Source organism: Orcinus orca, chromosome 3 (genome assembly GCF_937001465.1).
Source record: "Orcinus orca chromosome 3, mOrcOrc1.1, whole genome shotgun sequence".
In the NCBI taxonomy this organism is placed as follows: domain Eukaryota; kingdom Metazoa; phylum Chordata; class Mammalia; order Artiodactyla; family Delphinidae; genus Orcinus; species Orcinus orca.
In genome coordinates, this window is record NC_064561.1 from 86049593 (window position 1) to 86073693 (window position 24101).

The 24101-nt window shown below is 35.1% G+C and overlaps 1 protein-coding gene and 1 non-coding gene across 3 annotated transcripts in view; one reads left to right on the top strand and one right to left on the bottom strand.

Annotated features, from left to right (window-relative positions):
• The window catches only part of PRR16 (proline rich 16), a 265937-nt gene that overhangs the window by 39487 nt on the left and 202349 nt on the right, over positions 1-24101 (bottom strand). The gene's annotated exons all lie outside the window — the stretch shown is intronic.
• LOC117200578 (U6 spliceosomal RNA) lies at positions 21181-21287 on the top strand. Its single transcript, XR_004482173.1, has one exon. It is a non-coding gene; the product is annotated as a U6 spliceosomal RNA (small nuclear RNA).

Below are 24101 nucleotides of genomic sequence, written 5' to 3' on the forward strand. Positions count from 1 at the left end.
GTTGTGGCACGAGGGCTTAGTTACCCCATGGCATGTGGGATCTTAGTTCCCCAACCAGGGATCAAACCAGTTTCCCCAGCACTGCAAGATGGATTCTTAACCACTGGACCACCAGGGAAGTCCCCAGCTGGCCTGCAGTTTAAATGTGACTGCTCGTTTGTTGAAGCTGACATTTATAATGCCAGATTTCATGAAATTACTCTGTTAGGTCCTTCGATCATTTCTACAGATCAGGGTGTCCCAGATCCAGCCCAGAACAACTGCAGGACATTGGAACCAAAGAGAAAGCTTCAGATAAATCAAAATTTCAAAAGCCTGTACAACAGGTAAATTATGGCTAATTCCACACAATATCACATTCAGAAAAATATGTAGGTGGGATTTTTCAACCTGCCAATTTTTTTCTTGTGTCTCAATTCCTCTATTATTCATCTTCTATTAAAAGAGGTAAAGATTTTTCTAAATCAGAAAATCTCAGGCGGTCTGGACTTAAAGATATTTGAACAGTGATTCAGTTCAATCACTAATGTGCAGCTTGACACCTGTGTATTAATTAGGATTCTTTGCTTTAAGACAACAGCCAGCAAATCTGGAGAGTTCTGAAATATTATGAACTGATTAGAAAAGTGTGAAGTATCTCTTAGAATAAACACTGAAAAGCTATATCTGGAGAAGTACAGACATTAGAGCAACTCTGAATACCCAGCTGGGGGAACTAACGGACAGTTTCTATTGCGTCCATCTCAAGAGAGGAATAAGCTCCCACCTTCTGCAGCTCAGATTCTGCAGAGACTCTGACTAACTTGTATCAAGTTGCTAACTTGGCTAGGAGAGGAAAGGACATTCTATCAACAGCCCCTCTTACCAGAGCCCCTCTTAGACCTTACCCAATGGAGGTAGGTTAGTTCCTCTAAGCAAAATTCATTGCTGCACAAATATATGGGGAAATGTAGGGCGGGCAGGAAAAACAAACATTCATGCCACATTCTCTATGATTTCTTGATACAGGGCTATCTATTCTGTTTAAAAACAGTCAGCAGTGGGAACCCATGACCTCCCAAGGTAGCATATTTCATGTTTAGACAGCTCTGTTATACGTGTTTTTCTTAAATTCAACAGAATGTTCTTTATTTACAGTTTTCATCTTTCACTTTGAATTCTACCTCACAAAGCTCTTCAATCAATAATTCTCCCTCTTCCACAGCAAACATTTGAAAGCAATTTCAAACAATTTCAACAAGTTACTGATCCACATAGAAGTTCATACATCCAATGCATGAATCTCTACCTTGTCTGGGGAATTGGGGAAACTCTGTAAAAAGCCTTGAATCTTTATTTCCCTGATAGTGACAAAGAAAGGAGCTAAAATGGACACGAGTTTTAGAGAATTGTTTCTAGGCTCCAGTGCTCACTGCTTCCTCTACTACTTTTTTTGTTTCTATAAATCATCAATTTAATATTTCCTAGATCTTTGATGCAAGTGACAACAAGCATACTGATGATGAGTTTGTGGATTCTATCTTCCATTTAGATTATAACGTTTGTGCATCATAAAGCTTCCAAAATCTTGCCCATTCCACAGAATCTGTTACTGAGTTGTTTCCTCAGTATTCTAAGAATGGAATTTTTTTTTTTTTTTTTTTTTTTTTTTTGCGGTATGCGGGCCTCTCACTGTTGTGACCTCTCCCATTGCGGAGCACAGGCTCTGGACGCGCAGGCTCAGCGGCCATGGCTCACGGGCCCAGCCAGTCTGGGGCATGTGGGACCTTCCCGGACCAGGGCTCGAACCCGCGTCCCCTGCATCGGCAGGCAGACTCTCAACCACTGCGCCACCAGGGAAGCCCAAGAATGGAATTTTTTAAGCCTAGGAAATAAGCACTTTCTTATAAGCTCTCAGCAGCAACAAAGCACAAAAGTCAAAACTGGAAGAAACCTTAGAAACTGGTTCCACATCTTTTGTAGGTGAAGTGGATAAAAAATGTCATTTGTCTATGTTACTTACTAATTTGGAGCAAAATTTGGTTGTCAAATCATGTTATTTCTTCCACCCACAATATTTCAAACTGCATTGGATGGTTACTTTTTCTTGCTTGTACCATTACAAATGCTTTTTCCTTTCTTAAATATATTTAAACCTATTTACTTAAGACTCTGCTGCTAGCTTAATAATAATACTAATAGGTTATATATATATATATAGCCTTTATTATGTTCTAGGCATTGTTGTTAACTGTTGACTCATAATAACTCATTAATGCTCACAACAGGAAACACAGAGTTTGCTTGCCTGTTAACACACAGCTAGTATGTGTCAGAGCCAGAATTTAAACCCAGCTGGTTTAGATGTTAAATTCATAAATACTACAAAATTGTGCCTCTCAATGCTCAGCTGTATGTCACTCAGCCACTGCAAGTATATAATGGGTTACCATATTTTTATATATATACACATATACACATATACATATACATACATACACACTCCTTAGCTCTGGAAATGTTAACACTGACTTCACAACTTCATTTTTCAAACTGACACTCCTCCTATCCCACTTTCCTGTCAGCTTGTCCAAAAATCTCTAATGTGCATAACACCACACTCTGCAAGTCTGCTAGTAGCATCGCCACTTCTTATAATCTGACCCTTCCCTTAGTCAAGCTTATTATCTGTTACTTTCAATATACATCTTCCTTTAGTCAGGGCAGTGTTTCCACTGCTTCCCTCCCCAAGACCCACAAGCTCCTTTCTGATTCTCAACTCTGTACCCTGATACTTCAATCATATTTCTGGTGTGTTCTTGCCCTTTCTCACTGCCGGCCAAGTCCTACCCAACTCTCTAGTCCTACCTCAAGTATAAAAAAATCTATGAATATTTCCTAATAAACACATCTTGCTCTCATCTAGACCAACCCACTGTTTTCATATCTCCATTTCAGTTAGCCTTTAATTATCTCTGATCCTAAAAATATGTGAGTGTACTTTCCTACTTAGATTGCAAGTTAATTGAGGGCAGGAATCATGATACACTTCTTTTCCAACACCTAACATCATACTGGACCAAAAGTAAGTACCTAGTGAATATACGTGCATCAGTTCTTCATGTGTACTTATAAGACCTAACCCCCAAATTACCTTCTGCAGGAGAGTACACCATTCAATGAACTTTATAGTAAAATACTATTACAATTAAAAAGAAAACAACTTAGGATTTTGTTTCCTAAACCTTACACTGAGGACTACAATATTTTAATTTCTAAACATTAGATTTTCTTCAGAAATTTCAATAATTGGTTGAAAAATTGTTTATCCTGGAGACTATAAATTACATAAGATACATATCAATAGGAGATGTTTTCAGTTTTAGTGTTATGATGAGGGATTATAGGGAGAGATTTTGACAGCTAAACAGACAGCCAATACAAACTTCTAAAACATTTGTCTTCAAATGACTAGAAGCAAGATTACTCAAATAATATTTAAATCAATGTATGTTTTAAAGGTAAATTAGATTGTGTTTATGACAATTATATAAAGGATATCACATGAAATCTTCAAATTTAAATCCTTAAGAATTTTTCTGTTTTCTATGAAACAGAAAACATTGATTTAGCTCTAATGCATAGATATATGTATTCCATAATGTTTTTAAAGAGGAAACATGTTCTAAATATATCCATAGTTAAATCTGACTATTTGCCCTCTGTGGCTAAATCTTTAGCACACTGTTGTCACTTGGTACTGGCATACACAACAGAAATACTAGACTTTTTTTTTTAATAGGGGTAAATAAAAATTATTTAAGCTGTAAAATTAAATTTAAGCAATGTTGACAACAAAACATCATTCCCTCATTCCATTTCTCTCACTTCCCTTAAATAAAAGTAAATTTTAATTCTGGCATTTCTAGATTGCTACATAGTCTCTCATAGTCCCTAGTACTTCTTTCCCTTGCTCTCAGCCCACCATACACATGAGCCTTCTTTCAGTTCCTTTAAGTACCTATGCATGTTATCTTCTACATCAAGGATTTAATCACATTTCATTTATCTGTCTGACATTTTCTTACTAAATGAACGACTTTTATTCTCAGATCTGAGCTCAAATATCATTTCCTCATATAAGCTTTCCCAAACTTCTATCTTAGATAATATCTTCCAAATGTTTCATAAGAACTTGTATTCTCCTCTCATAGCATTATTAACGTTTTAGATGAAATATTTGCTTAAGGCCTATTTCTCTCACGATTCCATATTCTCCATGTTGACATATACATTGTTAGCTCACTGCTACTGTCTCTGGCATATACTAGACACATATAAAACGTTGGGAGAATGAATGAATGCACTAAAGAATGAATTTTACACAGAAGGAAAAATGCCCTAAGAGAAACATGATAGTTTTGGAGAACGAATGCTGAACAAAGACAAATATCTTCCTTGGCGAGAATCACCAGTATTTGGCTCAAGGAGGTTAATATTATTCAATCTTGGCTATTTTGAAAGTGTCAGCTTCACTCCAGTCTAAACATATGGTGAAACTTACCTGATTGATTAAAAATATGCTGAAGAAACCTTTTTTCCTATTTCAACATATTGCTCTCATAAGGCAAACATTATTGATTGGTACTTGATAATTCCATCTATCCTGAAAGTGTAATCATTCAATAATATATTTACCAATGGTATCCCACATAGAGATTTGACAGTGTGGGATCATTTACATTTTTGAATTATTGAATAATAAGTAGAAAGTACATGATGGCAATTTATGATAAATCAATTAACTTTGTATGATTCTTAAAAAGCATAATTTTTTAAATGTGGGGAATAGATTGCACCAAATGTAATTTTTTTCATCTCTTGAAAGTAAATATACCTATGATAGCTATATTTTTGTAAACCGAATCATCCATGGAATAACATGAATTACAAATATCACTTTAGGAAATGTTTGATAAACTAAATGATTTCTTTCTTTCTCTTTGTTTCTTTCTTTCATTCTTTCCTTCCTCCCTTCCTTTCTTCCTTTTTGTAAATTCCTAGGTTCCAAGAAGCACCTGATTCTATATGTACAATTTGATGTATTTCTTAGCTAAGTCATACCTAACAACTTAATATCAGATTGTGTATCTACAGACATCCATTGTGGCTTTTTAGGTGGCCACTAGGTTAGTTTTCTTAACATGTGATGCTGTTCTTTTACAACAGGGACAGCTCCCTCTGACAGTCTTACAACATTTTGAGAATCACTGATATGATCTGGTCTACCAAGACTGGAAGCATTTTCTAAAAGATGAAGCTATCCACATGAGATAGAACCTGGCTAAAAATTCAGCCTACATTATTTACTCTAGCTGGATAAATGGCACTGGTTCTCAGCAGAGAAAAAGTTGGAATGCTTAATTTACTGATGAGATCAATTTTTTTAAAAAAACTTGAATATACAGAGAATGACTAAGACCTTCTAGTAGCACAGTAGGTTAACAGGTAAATGTAAACTACAGACATCTCCCTAGCCCCACACATATGGCCAGTCTCTGAGGAAAAATCTATAGGTTGTTTTGTTTCTTTTTTAAAAAACTTTGGATTTTTCAATATACATTTAACTTCTTTTTCTCCTAATGATAGCAAGTTTCAAGTAAACCTGAAATCAAGCTTTCTCTTCAATAGTCCATGAAGAAATTAATTTTTCACCAACTCAGAGTAATTTACCTCAAATAGACCTGACTGTAAAAATAAGATTTTAATATTTTCATCCAAATTTCAAAGGAAAGCTTGTTTTTATTCCCCAGAAGAAAAGTGCTCTTTTTCAATAATGATGTTGCAAAATAATTCAAATTAAAATAATTTCTCTTGGGCTCCAAGGGAAGGTGAAACAATTTACTTTCATTTATCCTGAATTGTAGTGGTGTTAAGCCAGTGTTCCCTTACTGTCACTCCTGAAGATGGATCTTCCTCCTGATTCCTTTTCTGTTACAATGGCTCTCAACTCTGGCTACACTTTCGACACCTCTAGGAGCTTTTTAAAAGCACCACTATCAGAGTCCAGCCCCTGATAAATTTAGATAAAATTTCTAGCACTAGAACCTGGGCAGCTATTGTTCTTTAAACTTCCCAGGTGATTCTAATGCACAATGATGGTTGCAAACCCTTAATCCAGCGTTTCATCTGAAAGAAATTAGTCAAAGGTAAATCCTAAGAAGTTAAGGAAAAACAGTCAACCAAACTCGGAGTTTCAAGATTTAGCTCACTTGGTTAAAGAAATCCTATTAAGATATGCTTCACCAAACAGTGCATATGAATTCCCATTGTAGTTCCAAATTTCTTATTTTCCTCAGAGACTGGAGGGTACAGTTCAAAAAATCAATTATAACTTAAGAGGAGAGTTGTTTTCCCAGGTTCAAATCATGCTTAAGTAGAACAGGGCCAGGGCTTGGAAGCAGATCTTGTTTGCCTCAATAACATTAACTCATGCCAAAGTCAGTCATAGTTAGGGTTGCCTGCGCCATGGAAATCACATTCACCAACATATTTCCATTCCGAACACTAATGGAAATGACCCAAAAGAATCAAAACGTAATATAATTGAATAGAAGAAAAATTACTTTTAGAAAAGACTTAACGAATCTAAATACAAACTTCCAAAGATAATAGAATTATATTAAATCTTAAAATTTCACTGCCTCCAAACCTAAAAATATGGGTGCAAGTAGGCTAAAGACAAAATGAAACCTACCAACGAACAAACAACAAACTTCCACAAATACAACAGAGGTCATCAAAACAAGAGCTGGTAGTCAGAGAAAGAGAAGGCTTTTAAAAATATTCTACAAGGCATGACTTGGTTTAGCTCTATGTTATTCCCAAAAGCCCAATGAAAAGTATAGGAAGGAAGAGGTGATTTCACAACATCCTGAAAAATTTGTACTAAAAATCCATGGTTGGAAAGAGCATAATGAGAATACATGGAAGCAACTCAGAGAGGACCAAAAGCCTCAGGAAAAGGAAACATGGTTGACCATTATGGTTTTGGTTCTCCTGCTGAGAGAAAAGCAGAGAGAAAAAGTAGAAACATTTCAGACACCCATAGGTAAGATCCCATGGATAAACAAGAATTTAGTTAAACACATAAAAAGAGAAAAGACATTTCTATGGTGGTACAAAGTAGAAGAACCTGTGAAAGTATCTTCAATCCACTCTAAACTCAACACAGGGGCCTAAAATCAAATTGTGAATCTCATCCTATTATGCTTTTAGAGGGTTAGAAAAAGACTTTGGAGGAATCCAGGATCAAATAGGGTTAAAAACTACTTAGGCAGCTGCTTTTTGATAAATGCAGAGAGTTTTAGAATTTGCACCAAATTCACAGGTGCTATTTGAAGCCTGAAGAAATTCTGGCATGGATTACGATACGTCTTCTGCAAAGTTAACTAGGGTATAAGACAGTGATAAACAAGGTACAGTTTAGTTTTTCTGATTAGGTTTATGCCTAGTCCCAGCTGATTCCGATTCCACCCCTATTTTTCAAACACCTCTCTCAAATATACACAGAACACACACAGAGGCTTGCTGCAGCTTTGAGAAAAGATAAATAGGAGTCAGATAAGGGGATAAAGTAAGCACTCATCATGAAATTATACAAACAGTATCAGTGCAAATAGGAAGTGTGGGCCAAATTCTCCATGTTAAAAATGAGCCAGGTGAAAAATAACAGAAGCTCTATTTCAGAAGAAAATGAATGGATAATTTACATTAAAATTTCTAATAGAAAACATGGTTCTAATAAATCAACACCTAAGAGATAAAATAATAAAACAGGTAGGTTCAATGTAGTCACAAGGGTCTTATAAGAGGAAGGTAATGACAAAGAAGGAGATGGAATGATGGAAGCAAATTTGGAGTGATACAATTGCTGGATGGAAAGAATGTGGACAGCCTCTAGAACCTGAAAAAGTCAAGGAAATGGAATCTCTTCTAGATCCCAGGAGGAACCAGCCCTGCTGACATCTTGACTTTAGCTCAGTGAGACTGACTTTGGATTTCTAGAATCCAGAGTTATAAGAAAAATTTGCAGTGTTTTAAACTGCTAAGTTTGTGGTAATTTATTACAGCAGCAATAGGAAACTAATACAGATAGAAAGAGTTTAGGTGCATTCATTTTTTAAACTTTCCTTAAGGAAAACCAATAGGCATTAAGTATATAAATAAATCAAGAAGTAACCTTTAAATCTATTTCATCACATTATAAGAGGAAACTACCAAAAATTAAAGATAAGAAAACACTAACCAATACAGTGGTCAAGTTGTAGCTGGCATTGAAAAACAAAGGATCTTAACTGAGAATATTATGTATACTACTAAATGTCTTTGATATAACAGCTAATTTTAAAAAACCCATTATAAACTTTCTAAATTAGCTGAGGGAAAGCAGGCACACACAGACATGTATATGCGTGCAAGTGCTTGCACACACAAACACACAAATCAAAACTATAAACAAACAGATATGAGGAAGATAAAACAAAAATAACAAAATATTGAAAACAGAAGCATTAAAAACAGAGCAGACAACATAACAGAATCACAAACTAATATATATGTCACATCAATAAATATAAATTAATTCAATGGTAAAAGAAAAAAATTCATGTATTATATCAAAAAAATCTTTATATGTTGTTTGAAAGAAACATGTTAAAACACTGTGATTGAGAAAGCCTAAATGTAAAAGAATAAATGAAGACATAATAGACAAATGTTAATATGAGGGGAGGAAAATATCATCTCAATAAGGACAGAAAGTACACCTGGAAAAATGTAACACTCTTTAATGATTACTTAGGGAAAAAAAACTTAGCAAAAAAAAAAAAAAAAAAAGAGAGAGAGAGAGAGAGAGAGAAGGGAAGAGAACTTTCTCAGTCTGATAAGTATCTATAAAAACCCCAGAGAAAACATCAAACTTAATGGTAAAATACTGAATAATTTCCCTCTGAGATCTGGAAGAAGACAGATATACTTCCCAGCACCACTGCTGTTCAACATTGTCCTTAAGGACCAAACTTTTGAAATTACTGAAGAAATAAAAGTTATAAGTGTGGGGAAGGAAGAAATAAAACTTTCATTATTCATGGATGATCTGATTGCATACATAAAAAATATGAAATAATCAATATAAAAATTATGAAAATCAGTAAGTGAATCTAGCAAAATCATTGAATTTATTAACATAAAATGATGTATTTCTATATTAAAAAAACAAATAAATAAAATTAACAAACAAAATATGCCATTTATACTAGCAGCTTAATACATCACATGTGGAGGAGTATATATCTAAGGAAACACCTTCAAGGCTCCTATAGAGAATACTACACAATATGATGAAAGAAATTAAAACACAAATAAATGGAGGGATCATTATGTTTTGAAATGAATATTGCATATCAAAAATGTCAATTTTCCTCAAACTGATCTATATAGTGAATGAAATTGCCCAAAAGTCCCAGGAGTCTTTTTTGGGAATATGGGAAAATTGATTCTAAAATTTATGTAGAAATAAGAAAAGGTAAGAATAGCCAAGGCAAGATAACAACAGAAGCTAAGGACTTAACATTATCATATATCAGGACCAGAGCTGTTGTGATTAAGACAGTTTGTTATTGGTATATGCACATAAAATAGATCAAAAGAGCAGAATAGACAGGCCAGAAACAGAACTACAGAGTCAATAGATTCAAGATAAAGGTGGCAGGGAAATACAGTAGAAAAAGTGTTGTCAATTCCAATAAAGAATTAAAAAAAATTTTTTTAACATCTTTATTGGAGTATAATTTCTTTACAATATTGTGTTTGTTTCTCCTGTATAACAAAGTGAATCAGTTATATGCATACATATATCCCCATATCCCCTCCCTCTTGTGCTTCCCTTCCACCCTCCCTATTCCACCCTCTAGGTGGTGACAAAGCACCGAGGTGATCTCCCTGTGCTATGCAGCTGCTTCCCATTAGCTAGCTATTTTATATTTGGTAGTGTATATATGTCAATTCTACTCTTTCACTTTGTCCCAGTCTACCCTTCCCCCGCACCATGTCCTCAAGTCCATTCTCTACTCGCTGTGTATTTATTCCTGTCCTGTCCATAAGTTCATCAGAACAATTTTTTTTTTTAGATTCCATATTATGTATTAACATATGTATTTTTCTCTTTTTGACTTACCTCACTCTGTATGACATACTCTAGGTCCGTCCACCTCACTACTAATAACTCAATTTCATTTTTTTTATGGCTGAGTAATATACCATTGTATATATGTGCCACATCATCTTTATCCATTCATCTGTTGATGGACACTTAGGTTGCTTCCATGTCCTGGCTATTGTAAATAGTGCTGCAAAGAACACTGTGGTACATGACTCTTTTAGAATTACAGTTTTCTCAGGGTATATGCCCAGTAGTGGGATTGCTGGGTCATATGGTAGTTCTACCTTTAGTTTTTTAAGGAACCTCCACACTGTTCTCCACAGTGGCTGTATCAATTTATATTCCCATCAATAGTGCAAGAGGGTTCCTTTTTCTCTACACCCTCTGCAGCATTTATTGTTTGTAGATATTTTAATGATGGCCATTCTGACCAGTGTGGTGTGATACCTCATTGTGGTTTTGATTTGCATTTCTCTAATGATTAGTGATGTTGAGCATCCTTTCATGTGTTTGTTGTCAATCTGTATATCTTCTTTGGAGAAATGTCCATTTAGGTCTTCTGCCCATTTTTGGATTGGATTGTTTTTTTTTTTTTTTGTGATATTGAGCTGCATGAGCTGCTTGTATATTTTGGAGATTAATCCTTTGTCAGTTGCTTCATTTGCAAATATTTTCTCCCATTCTGAGGGCTGCCTTTTGGTCTTATTTATGGTTTCCTTTGCTGTGCAAAAGCTTTGAAGTTTCTTTAGGTCCCATTTGTTTATTTTTGTTTTTATTTCTATTTCTCTAGGAGGTGGGTAAAAAAGGATCTTGCTGTGATTTATGTCATAGAGTGTTCTGCCTATGTTTTCCTCTAAGAGTTTGATAGTTTCTGGCCTTACATTTAGGTCTTTAATCCATTTTGAGTTTATTTTTGTGTATGGTGTTAGGGAGTGTTCTAATTTCATTCTTTTACATGTAGCTGTCCAGTTTACCCAGCAGCACTTACTAAAGAGGCTGTCCTTTCTCCACTGTATATTCTTGCCTCCTTTATCAAAGATAAGGTGACCATATGTGCGTGGGTTTATCTCTGGGCTTTCAATCCTGTTCCATTGATCTATATTTCTGTTTTTGTGCCATTACCATACTGTCTTCATTACTGTAGCTTTGTAGTATAGTCTGGAGTCAGGGCGTCCGATTCCTCCAGCTCTGTTTTTCTATCTCAAGATTGCTTTGGCTATTCAGGGTCTTTTGTGTTTCCATACACATTGTGAAATTTTGTGTTCTAGTTCTGTGAAAAATGTCATTGGTAGTTTGATAGGCATTGCATAGAATCTACAGATTGCTTTGGGTAGTATAGTTATTTTCACAATGTAGATTCTTCTAATCCAAGAATATGGTATATCTCTCTGTTTGTATCATGTTTAATTACTTTCATCAGTGTCTTATAGTTTTCTGAATACAGGTCTTTTGTCTCCATAGGAAGGTTTATTCCTAAGTATTTTATTTCTTTTGTTGCAGTGGTAAATGGGAGTGTTTCCTTAATTTCTCTTTCAGATTTTTCATCGTTAGTGTATAAGAATGCAGGAGATTTCTGTGCACTAATTTTGTATCCTGCTACTTTACCAAATTCATTGACTATCTCTAGTAGTTTTCTAGCAGCATCTTTGAGATTCTCTATGTATAGTACAGTGACAGTTTTACTTCTTTTCTGATTTGGATTTCTTTTATTTCTTTTTCTTCTCTGACTGCTGTGGCTAAAACTTCCAAAACTATGTTGAATCATAGCAGTGACAGTGGGTAACCTTGTCTTGCTCCTGGTCTTACAGGAAATGCTTTCAGTTTTTCACCTTTGAGAACGATGTTGTCTCCAGGTTTGTCATATATGAGCTTTATTATGTTGTGGTAGGTTCACTCTATGCCCACTTTCTGGAGAGTTTTTATCATAAATTGGTATTGAATTTTGTCAAAAGCCATTTTTGCATCTATTGAGATAATCACATGGTTTTTATCCTTCAGTTTGTTAATATGGTGTATCACATTGATTGATTTGTGTATATTGAAGAATCCTTGTATTCCTGGGATAAACTCCACTTGATCATGGTGTATGATCCTTTTAATGTTTTGTCAGATTCTGTTTGCTAGTATTCTGTTGAGAATTTTTGCATCTACATTCATCAGTGATATTGGTCTGTAGTTTTCTTGTTTTGTGACATCTTTGTGTAGTTCTGGTATCAGGGTGATGGTGGCCTCGTAGAATGAGTTTGGGAGTATTCCTCCCACTGCTATATTTTCGAAGAATTTGAGAAGGTTAGGTGTTAGCTCTTCTCTAAATATTTCATAGAATTCGCCTGTGAAGCCATCTGGTCCTGGGCTTTTGTTTGTTGGAAGATTTTCAATGTCAGTGCTTGTGATTGGTTGGTTCATATTTCTATTTCTTCCTGGTTCAGTCTTGGAAGTTTGTACTTTTCTGAGAGTTTGTCCATTTCTTCCAGGTTGTCCATTTTGTTGGCATATAGTTGCTTGTAGTAGTCTCACGTGAGCCTTTGTATTTCTGCATTGACAGTTGTTACTTCTCATTTTTCATTTCTAATTCTGTTGATTTGAGTCTTCTCCCTTTTTTTCCTGTTGAGTCTGGCTAATGGTTTATGAATTTTGTTTACCTTCTCAAAGACACACCTTTTAGCTTTATTGATCTTTGCTATTGTTTCCTTCATTTCTTTTTCGTTTATTTCTGATCTGAACTTTATGATTTCTTTCCTTCTGCTAACTTTTGTTTTTTTATGTTCTTATTTCTCTAATTGCATTAGGCAGAAGGTTATGTTGTTTGAGATTTTTCTTGTTTCTTGAGGTAGGATTGTATTGCTATAAACTTCTCTTTTAGAACTGCTTCTGCTGCATCCCATAGGTTTTGGGTCATTGTGTTTTCACTGTCATTTGTTTCTACATATTTTTTGATTTCCTTTTTGATTTCTTGAGTGATCTCTTGGTTATTTAGTAGCATATTGTTTAGCCTCCATGTGTTTGTATTTTTTACAGTTTTTCTACTGTAATTGATATCTAGTCTCATAGTTTTGTGGTTGGAAAATATACTTGATATGATTTCAATTTTCTTAAATTTACCAAGGCTTGATTTATGACCCACGATATGATCTATCCTGGAGAATGTTCCATGAGCACTTGAGAAGAGAGTGTATTCTGTTGTTTTTAGATGGAATGTCCTATAAATATCAATTAAGTCTATCTGGTCTATGTGTCTTTTAAAGCTTGTGTTTCCTTATTTATTTTCATTTTGGATGATCTGTTCATTGGTGAAAGTGGGGTGTTAAAGTCCCCTACTATGATTGTGTTACTGTTGATTTCCCCTTTTATGGCTGTTAGTATTTGCCTTATGCATTGAGGTGCTCCTATGTTGGGTGCATAAATATTTACAATTGTTATATCTTCTTCTTGGATTGATCCCTTGATCATTATGTAGTGTCCTTCTTTGTGTCTTGTAATAGTCTTTGTTTTAAAGTCTATTTTGTCTGATATGAGAATTGCTACTCCAGCTTTCTTTTGATTTCCATTTGCATGGAATATCTTTTCCATCCCCTCACTTTCAGTCTGTATGTGTCCCTAGGTCTGAAGTGGGTCTCTTGTAGACAGCATATATATGGGTCTTGTTTTTGTATCCATTTAGCCAGTCTGTGTCTTTTGGTGGGAGCATTTAATCCATTCACATTTAAGGTCATTATTGATATGTATGGTCCTATTACCATTTTCATAATTGTTTTGGGTTTGTTATTGTGAGTCTTTTCCTTCTCTTGAGTTTCTTGCCTAGAGAAGTTCCTTTAGTGTTTGTTGTAAAGCTGGTGGTGGTGAACTCTCTTAACTTTTGCTTGTCTGTAAGATTTTAATTTCTCCGTGGAATCTGAATGAGATCCTTGCTGGGTAATCTTGGTTGCAGGTTTTTCCCTTTTATCACTTTAAATATGCCCTACCACTCCCTTCTGAAGTATTGTTCTTGATACATAATTAGCGTAACACTTAGCATAGAACCTTTAGTTTTAATGTCTTTTTCTAATTTCTTCTGTAAAGATGGTTTACCAAAATTATACCTGTCTAATTACACTACTTGCTAATGCTTACCTCTATTTATTTCTATTTATGTTCCCTAGGGACATGAACCATGTCTTATTAGTCTTTTTTATTCTTTACCAGTACCCAGAAGAGTGTTCTTGTAGTATATAAATAACATCTTTTATGCAGGAAGTAATGAAGTTGCACTAATATTCAAGAAACAAGATCTCTGCAAAGATTAGCATTTGATCCAGTCAGTGCCTTTTACTTGATCTTTGCTTATCTCAATAGGTGGCCCTGTCTCTCTGCTCAGTGCTTTTTGCTAAATAGCCTTGTACAGGTAGGACATGCCTGCTCAAAGCTGTAATTACAGTACTGAACACAGTTCACTAACTCTCTCTGATGAGGTAAAATCAACTTGGTACACAGATGTGGCTACCAAGATTATAGGCCAAGTTCTGATCTCTGAGCTTAAGATGTGATATCTAAGATATATTGTGAGCCCATGAATTTTTACAGTGGTTTGGCCTAGGTTCAAATATAAGAAGTCACTCATAGTTTAAAAGGGCTTACTAGCATATGAAAAATCATTCCCAGTGTCAAATTAAGATGACAGAGTAGGAGGACATAAAACTCACCTCCTCCCAGGAACACATCAAAAATTTATCTACATGTGGAACAATTCTCATTGAAAACTAAGTGGAGTCTGGCAGAAAGATTCCTGCGCAACCTAGGCTATAAGAAAGATCCACATGGAATTGGATCAGAAGGGAAGAAAACCAATCAGGTCACAATCTGTGCCCCTGGGATGGGACTCAGAAGAAAAAGGAGATTACATGGGCAGAGAACATTCCTGGGGAGTGAATGGTTCAAGCCACATATTGGGTGTCACAGCCCTGGGGTCTGACAAGGGGAAGAAGATCCCCCTTGGCTGACTGGAGGGCTGGTGGACTAACAGGAGTACTGTGAGAAGCCTAGATTCCATTTGTGAGGAGTGCGTGAAGGCTTTCTTGCTCCTGAAACAAGGTGGGGAGTGTGGATTGAAACCCTGTGAGTGAATGACTGATTTCCTGCGATGGACCCAGTGTGTACCCCAGCCTGGGCTGACAAACACTCCAGCCCTGCCGGCCTTGCGTTGCAGCCCCACAGTGAAATGAATGCTGTGACAACTGAGGAGAAAGCTCAGCCATGAGACGCAGAGGCAGCTCAAACTGTAAACAGTTCTGAGCAGGGAGGGGACAGTCACTACTGGCAATTGCACAGGAGGCATACCAGAGGCAGTGTGGATCTCTGATGGCATCCCAACCAGTACAGCCTGCACCCCAACCCTCACCAAATACCCAGTAGTGAAACTGAGCAGGACCCTGTTAGGCTCCTGGGCATGGAAGCCTTTTTGTGTCCCCCGTTTCTTCTTTGTAGCAAAGAGACTTCAGCCTCCATGACCTTCCCTGAATTCCAAAGGCCAGGTTCAAACAGTTGCTAATCAGGGAAGGGAGGGGATGCAGAGACAAGGTAGCAGCAGCCAAGAAACAACAGTGCAGCCTTGGGAGAGAATCCTGGTTCTACCTCAATGGATACACATACTAATATGTTTGAGCTTTTCTACAGAACTAAAAACCCCAACAAATGGAAGATGTTAACTACTTGATGAAGCATTCTTTATTCCAGAGAGAAGGTCACAGTTTGATAACATCAAGAACCACAGAGGCTGATTGGGAGTTGCCTGAGGCCAAATTAAAGGAATGCAGACCCTGCACGCACACTGATCCTTATCAGCAACCCTGCCCTTGAACCATTGCCATATAACTCCTCACCAAATCCCCCTGGGTGGGGACAGTTTTTGAGGGCACAAGCCCTCTGTGTCCCCGTTTGCCTGGCAAAGCAATAAAGCTACTCTTTTCTACTTCACCCAAAACTCTAAGATTCAATTCAGCATCAGTGCACAGAGACTGAGTTTTCACATAAATACCAGCCCCTCTTGCTCCAGCACTGCTTCCTTCTGGGATGAGGGTGCCAGTGCTGGGAGAGAAGAGCACACACTAAAAGGGAACTGAGCTAGCTTGGACCCAACCCTCAGCAACTTGAGACCCGACCCTACCCCTGAGGGAAAGTGCCACTTCACACCTGAGTCTGGCAGTATGCCCCCATCTCCAGCCCCACCTCCTACCAAGGTGATAGCTGCCAGCACACCATGAGGAAAGACGTGACTTGTGTTCTCATCAAATCCAGCTCTCCCACCAAAGCCACTGGACACATGTAAACTATGTAGGGATGCGCCAACATAAAGACACACTTCAAGACCACCATAGATAACTGTTTCACTTAATTTCAGAGACAGAGAAAGATAAGAAAAATGAGGAGAAGAATTTGTCTCAATTGAAAGTACAAGAGAAAAGCCCTGGAAAAGCAAATAATGAAACAGAAATAAACAGTTTACCAGTAAAGAATTCAAAGCAGAATGCTAACTGAATTAGGGAAAAGAGTAGATGAGCTCAGTGAGAAGTTTAACAAGGAACTAAAAAATATAAAAAGAACTAGTTATAACTGAAGAATAACTGAAATGAAAAACACACTATAAGGAATGAAAAGCAGACTAGGTGAAACAGAAGAATGCATAAGTGATCTGGAAGATAGAATAATGGAAATCATCTAGTCAGAACAGCAAAAAGAAAGACAAATTTAAAAAATTAGAACAGTTTAAGGGATCTTTGGGATAACATTGAGTACACAAACATTCACATTTTATGGGTCCCAGAAGGAAAAGAGAAAGTGAAGGGGATAAAAAAAATGTATTTGATGAAATTATGGCTGGAACTTCATAAGCCTGAAGAAGGAAACAGATATCTAGACAAAAAGCACAGAAGGTCCCCCAAAAGATAAGCCCAAATAGACCCACATCAAGACCTATAATTAAAATGGAAAAGTTAAAGATAAAGAAAGAATTCTAAAGGCAGCAAGAGAAAAACAGAGGCATATACAAGCAACACCCCATGAGCCTAACAGCTGATTTTGCTGCAGAAAGTTTGAAGACCAGAAGGGAGTGGCATGATATATTCAAAGTGCTAAAAGGGAGAAACCTGCAACCTAGGATACTCTACCTACCAAGAGTATAATTTAGAATAGAAGGAGAGTTAAAAGCTTTTCAGACAAACAAAAATGAAAAAGTTCATCAATACTAAACTGACCTGAAAAGAAATGTTAAAAGGTCTTCTCAGGGTGGAAAAGAAAAGCCTATAACAAGAAATAAGAAAGAAGCAAGAACAAGAAGTAAGTAGGAAAGGGAAAAAATGCCACTAGTAAAGGCAAATATATAATAAAGAATGAGGATCAATGACTTAGTACAAAAATTAAAAGACAAAAACTGTAAAATCAAGTATAACTACATAATGAGTAAAGGAATAAACATGAAGATGTAAAGTCTGACATCAAAAGCACAAAATGTGGGAGCAGGGAGTAAAAAATGTAGACCTTTTAGAAAGTGTTTGAACTTGAAGGAGTACCAGTTTAAAACAAATAGATATAGTTATAGGTCAACATGAACAAACCCCATGGTAACCACAAATCAAAAACCTACAATAGATACAGAAAAACAAGGCTGAAATGAATACAAACATACCACTAAAGAAAAGCATCAAACCACAAGGGAGGAAACTAAAAGAAGAAAAGAACAGTGAAGAACTACAAAAACAACAGAAAACAAGAAATAAAATAGCAATAAGTACATAACTATGAATCATTACTTTAAATGTCAATGGACTAAATGCTCTAATCAAAAGAAACAGGGTGGCTGATTGGGTAAAAAAGAAAACTCATCTATATGGTGCCTATGAGATACTCAGTTCAGAACTAAAGACACACACAGACAAAAGTGAGAAGCTGGAAAAAGATATTTCTCATACAAATGGCAATGACAAGTGGGGGTAGCAATACTCACATGATACAGAATAGACTTTAAAAACAAAATCTATAACAAGAGACAAAGAAGGACATTATATAATGATAAAGTGATCAATACAAGAAGAAGATATTATACTCATCAATATATATACACCCAATACAGGAGCACCTAAATATATAAAGCAAATAATAAAGACATAAAGAGATAAGCTGACAATAATAAATAGTAGCAGGGTACTTCAACACCCCACTTACATCAATGTCTTACATCAAAGACAGAAAGCCAATAAGTCAAGAGTGGTCTTAAATGATACAATAGACTAGTCAGGTTAATAGATATCTAAAGGACACTCCATCTAAAGACAGCAGAGTACACTTTCTTTTCAAACTCACGTGGAACATTCTCCAGGAGTGATCACATGCAAGACCATGAAAGGTCTCAACAAGTTTAAAAGGATAGAAATTATATCAAGCATTATTTCTGATCACAACCATAGAAATCTTTTACACAAAGAAAAATAGTAAAAGCACAAACACATGGAGGCTAAAAAACATGCTACTGGAAAAAATTTGAGTCAAAGAGGAAATCAGAAAATACCTCAAGACAAACGAAAATAGGAACAGAACTGTCCAAAATCTGTGGGATGCGCAAAAGCAGTTATAAGAGGGAAGTTTATAATGATACATCAAGAAACAAGGAAACTCTCAAATAAAAATCCTGGCCTATTAGTATATAAAGGAACTTGAAAAAGAACAAACAAGCCCAAAAGTCAGCAGAAGGAATGAAATAATAATGATCAGAGAAGAAATAAATAAAATAGAGACCAAAAAAAAAAAAAAGAAAAGATAAATGAAACCAAGAGCTGGTTCTTTGAAAAGAAAAAACAAATTGATAAACATTTGGACAAGTTCACCAAGAAAAAATAGAGAAGGCTCAAATAAACAATATAAGAAATGAAAGAGGACAAATAAGATACCACAGGGATAAAAAAAATCATAGACAAATTGGAAAACATATAAGAAATGGACAAATTTCTAGAAATATCCAACTTTCCAAGACTGAATCAAGAAGAAATAGCCAATCTGAACAGACCTACCCCTAGTAATGAAATTGAATTTGTAATTAAAAAACTCCCAGCAAACAAAAGCACAGAACTGGATAGTTTCACTAGGGAATTCTACCAAACGCATAAAGAAGAGCATACCTATCCGTCTCAAAACCTTCCAAAAAACTGAAGAGAGTCGAACACTCCCAAATTCATTCTATGAGGCCAACATTACCCTAATACCAAAACTAGACAAAGACATCAGGAAAAAAGAAAATTACAGGCCAATATCTCAACAATGAATACAGATGCAAAAATTCTCAAAAGAATATTAGCAAATCTAATTCAAAACTATAAAAAAAGGATCATACACCATGATCAAGTGGGATTTATTCCAGGGACACAAGGTTGGTTCAATATTTGCAAATCAATCAATGTGATACACCACGTTAACAAAAGGAAGGATAGAAATCGCATAATCATCTCAATAGACACAGAAAAAGCATTTGCCAAAATTGAACACCCATTTATGACAAAAGGTCTCATCAAAGTTGGTATAGAGGGAACACATCTCAACACAATAAAGGCCGTTTATGAAAAACCCACAGCTAACATCATACTTAGTGCTGAAAAGCTGAAAGCATTTCCTCTAAAAACAGGAGCAAGACAAGGATGTCCACCCTCACCACTTCTATTTAACATAGTATTGGAAGGCTTAGCACAGCAATCGGACAAGAAAAAGAAATGAAAGGCATCCAAATTGGAAGAGAGGAAGTAAAATTGTCACTATTTGCAGATGACATGAAACTTTATATAGAAAACTCTGAAGTCACCAAAAAAGTTATTAAAACTAATAAATACATTCAGTAAAGTTGCGAGATACAAGATTAATATACAGAAATCTGATGCTTTTCTCTACACTAATAATGAACTGCCAGAAAGAAAAATTAAGGAAACAATCCCATTTACAATCACATCAAAAGAAGAAAATACCTAGGAAAAAACATAACCAAGGAGGTGAAAGACCTATACCCTGAAAATTATAAAATTTTGATGAAGAAATCTGAAAATGATACGAAGAAATGGGAAGATATCTCATGTTCTCAGACTGGAAGAATTGATATTGTTAAAATGTCCATACTACCCAAGCAATCTATAGATTTAATGCAATCCCTATTAAAATACCCAAGACATTTTCCACAGAAGTAGAAAAAAATAATCTGAAAAGTTATATGAAACCACTAAAGACCCTGAATTACTAAAGCAATATTGAGAAAAAGGAACAAAGCTGGAGGTATCATGTTCCCTTACTTCAGATTATACTACAAAACAATAGTAACCAAAACAGCATGGTACTAGCACAAAAACAGACATATAGCTCAATGGAACAGAATAGAGAACACAGGAAAATACCCACACACTTATTCCCAATTAATCTATGACAAAGGAGGTAAGAATATACAATGGAGGAAAGACAATAAGTGGTTCTGGGAAAACTGGGCAGCTACATGTAAAAGAATGAGATTAGAACATTTCCTCACACCATATACAAAAATAAACTCGAGATGGAGTCAAGACCTAAATGTAAGACCTTAAAACATAAAATTCCTATAAGAGAATGTAGGCAGGACACTCTTTGACATAAATCGTAGCAATATTTTTCTGGATCTGTCTCCTAAGGCAAAAGAAATAAAAGCAAAAATAAACAAATGGGACCTAATTAAACTTAAAAGTTTTTGCATAGCAAAGGAAACCATTGACAACACAAAAAAGACAACCTACTGAATGGGAGAATATATTTGCAAATGATATGACTGATAATTGGTTAATATCCAAAACATATAAACAGCTAATATGACTCAATTAAAAAAAAAAAGGGCAGAAGGCCTGAATAGACATTATTACAAAGAAGATATACAGATGGGCAACAGGCACATGAAAAAATGCTCAACGTCACTAATCATGAGAGAAATACAAATCAAAATCACAATGAGAGTGCTCACTTTGGCAGCACATATACTATAATTGAAACAATACAGAGAAGATTAGCATGGCCCCTGCGCAAGGATGACATGCAAATTCGTAAAGCAAAAACCACAATGAGATATCACCTCATACCCATCAAAATGGCTGTTATCAAAATATCTACAGATAACAAATGTTGGCCGGGATGCGGAGAAAAGGGAACCCTAGTACACTGTTAGTGGTATTGTACATTGGTGCACACACTATGGAAAACATTATGGAGTTTCCTCAGATAACTAAACATAGAACTGCCATATGATCTAGCAATTCCACTGCTGGGTATATATCCAAAAAAAATGAAAACACTAATATGAAAAGATATATGCACCCCAATGTTCATAGCAGCATTATTTATAATAGGCAAGATATTAAAGTGACCCAAGTGTCCATCAACAGATACATAAAGAAGACATTATATATATATATATATACACATATATATTTATATATATAATAGAATACTACTCAGTCATAAAAAGGAATGAAATTCTGCCATTTGCAACAACATGGATGAACCTAGAGAGTATTATGCTTAGTGAAATACATCAGATAGAAAAAGATAAATGCTCTATGTTATCACTTATATGTGGAATCTGAAAAATAAAACAAACAACTGTATGTAACAAAACAGACACATATTTAGAGAACAAACTAGTGGTTACTAGTGGAGTGAAGGAAGGGGGAGAGGAGAAGATGGGGTATGGGATTTAGAGACACAAACTACAATGTATAAAATAAGTAAGCAACAAGACCATATTGTACAGCACAGGAAAATATAGATTTTTTGGTAATAACTTTAAATGGAGTATAAGCTGCAAAAATATTGAATCACTAGGTTGTACACTTGAAACTAATATAATATTGTAAATACACTATACTTTAATAAAAACGATAAAAATCCTAACTTTCTATGCCATGCTACTGAACTGTCTTCATTTCCCTCTGAAATTTTTTGGCACGATTCACAAATTAAAACATTATATAAAATAAAACTATAAGCATCGTAAGAAAAAAAAGTATTCCCTTGCTTTCAGTCATAACGATGATATCCAACTTGTTAGGTAGACAAAAGTTGAGAAGCACTCATCAATAGTATGACTTGAAAAGTCTAAAGCAAAGTTCTGAGGATTAAAGTAGAATGTTGTGAAGTAATAATATTAAATCAATTAATTTCTAAATATAATATTTTTTAATATGGTGAAGATATCATACCTAGGTTGGAAAACCTAGGGATGAGGCTGGCCGGTTCCCCCTCATTTTATCCTCACCCTCCACCTTAACGGCAGAGTTAACTTTCGTCTATTAAATCAAAGAGAAGATCAGCACACAGCTATACTTAGGAGCTTGCATGATGTATTACTGATATGCCCAGTGTTTTAAACAAGAATGTCAATAATTCTTCATTATACTTTTTATGAAAGATTGTATTTTCTATAAGTACAAGTTGTTTTTTTTTTCTTTTTTCTGGTCATTTCTTCTTCTCTGTGATTCTCTATACTTTCTTAATATCTAGTTTGTACAAATTTTGCCCCAAGAAGCATTTTCATAGGCTTGGTTTCTTTCATGTATTCCCTAATTCCTGTATCAATTTTTCTGAGTTCTTATAAAAAATTTTACAATACATTGCCCAACATCAGTATTCAGTTAGTATACATGTATATAATATCATTATTTGCCTGGATATTCTGAAGTTCAAACCTCTAAAAACACACTTGTATTTATCCTGGGTATTCAAAAGTGCTTAACTGAACCAAATACTTTCTAAAGTAAGATTTACCTTTTGAGATGTATGCATGTAACCATTAGAAGCTAGACAAAAACATGACCATTCAGCACTCACTTACTCATATCTCCCCAAACAATTTGAATCAGACATTTGGTTGAATGTATTTTAATCATTTAAAAATTCTGGCTTTCAAGAGAAATAAAACAAAACACAACCAGTGTTTCTACCTGTCGTTATACTGCCTCTCCTTTATCTAAGCTACTTTAAGTCATGAAGCTCTGCATTATGCCCTATATAGCTAAGTTAAAGCAGGCATAGATAGCTTGAAACACAAAAGGATTTTAAAGCAGAAAAAGCAGATCAATATTGAAATTCAGTGCATGTTATTCTATCTTCAAAGTGTAGAAGGTGGGTTTTTAAAATTTTTTCCCTTGCATGTCTCTCAAAATATAAACAAACACACAATTCTTAAGGAACTAGTAGATTTGAAATATTAGAGAAAAGGAAGGGTTATAAACCCAAGCCTTAACCCCTAAATAATTACTTTTATGAAATTTATAACATTATGTTTTTTTAGATTTCTATGATTGAGTGACAAAAACTATCAAGAAATAGCTTCTGTGAGAATATAGTCTTAATTTTCTCAAATACTGATAATTAGTTTTTTAAAAATAATTCTTTTCCTAATAAGTTATTTCTTAATAAGTTCTCTATTCACATTCTAAGAATCAGTATACATGTGTTTGGGATATGCAAACATTTAACAATTTCTAAAGGATAGTACATGTATAAATGGGGAAACCGAGGCACAGATAATTAAAAAGGAAAACAAAATCTTTTTGAAGTGAAAATGCAAGAGTAAAGTTATTTAGTGGCTATACATTACTCAGAGGTTCGCAAAAAGAGCTCTAAATATAAAGAAACAATTTCAAAATTAAGTAGATCAAGAGGAGATTGGAAAATAAAAGGGAATCGGACAGTTTAATTAATGAATTAGTAGAATCTATCCACCCTCCCCACACACACATAGTTTTAAATAAGGAATTATATAAGTTGAAATAAAATAAAAGTAACTTTGAATGTATTTGAACTATAGTAAAAACACTTTATTTGGTAAAGGGCTCCGTATTTTTTTTCCAAACTGAAGAAAACATTGAAAACACTG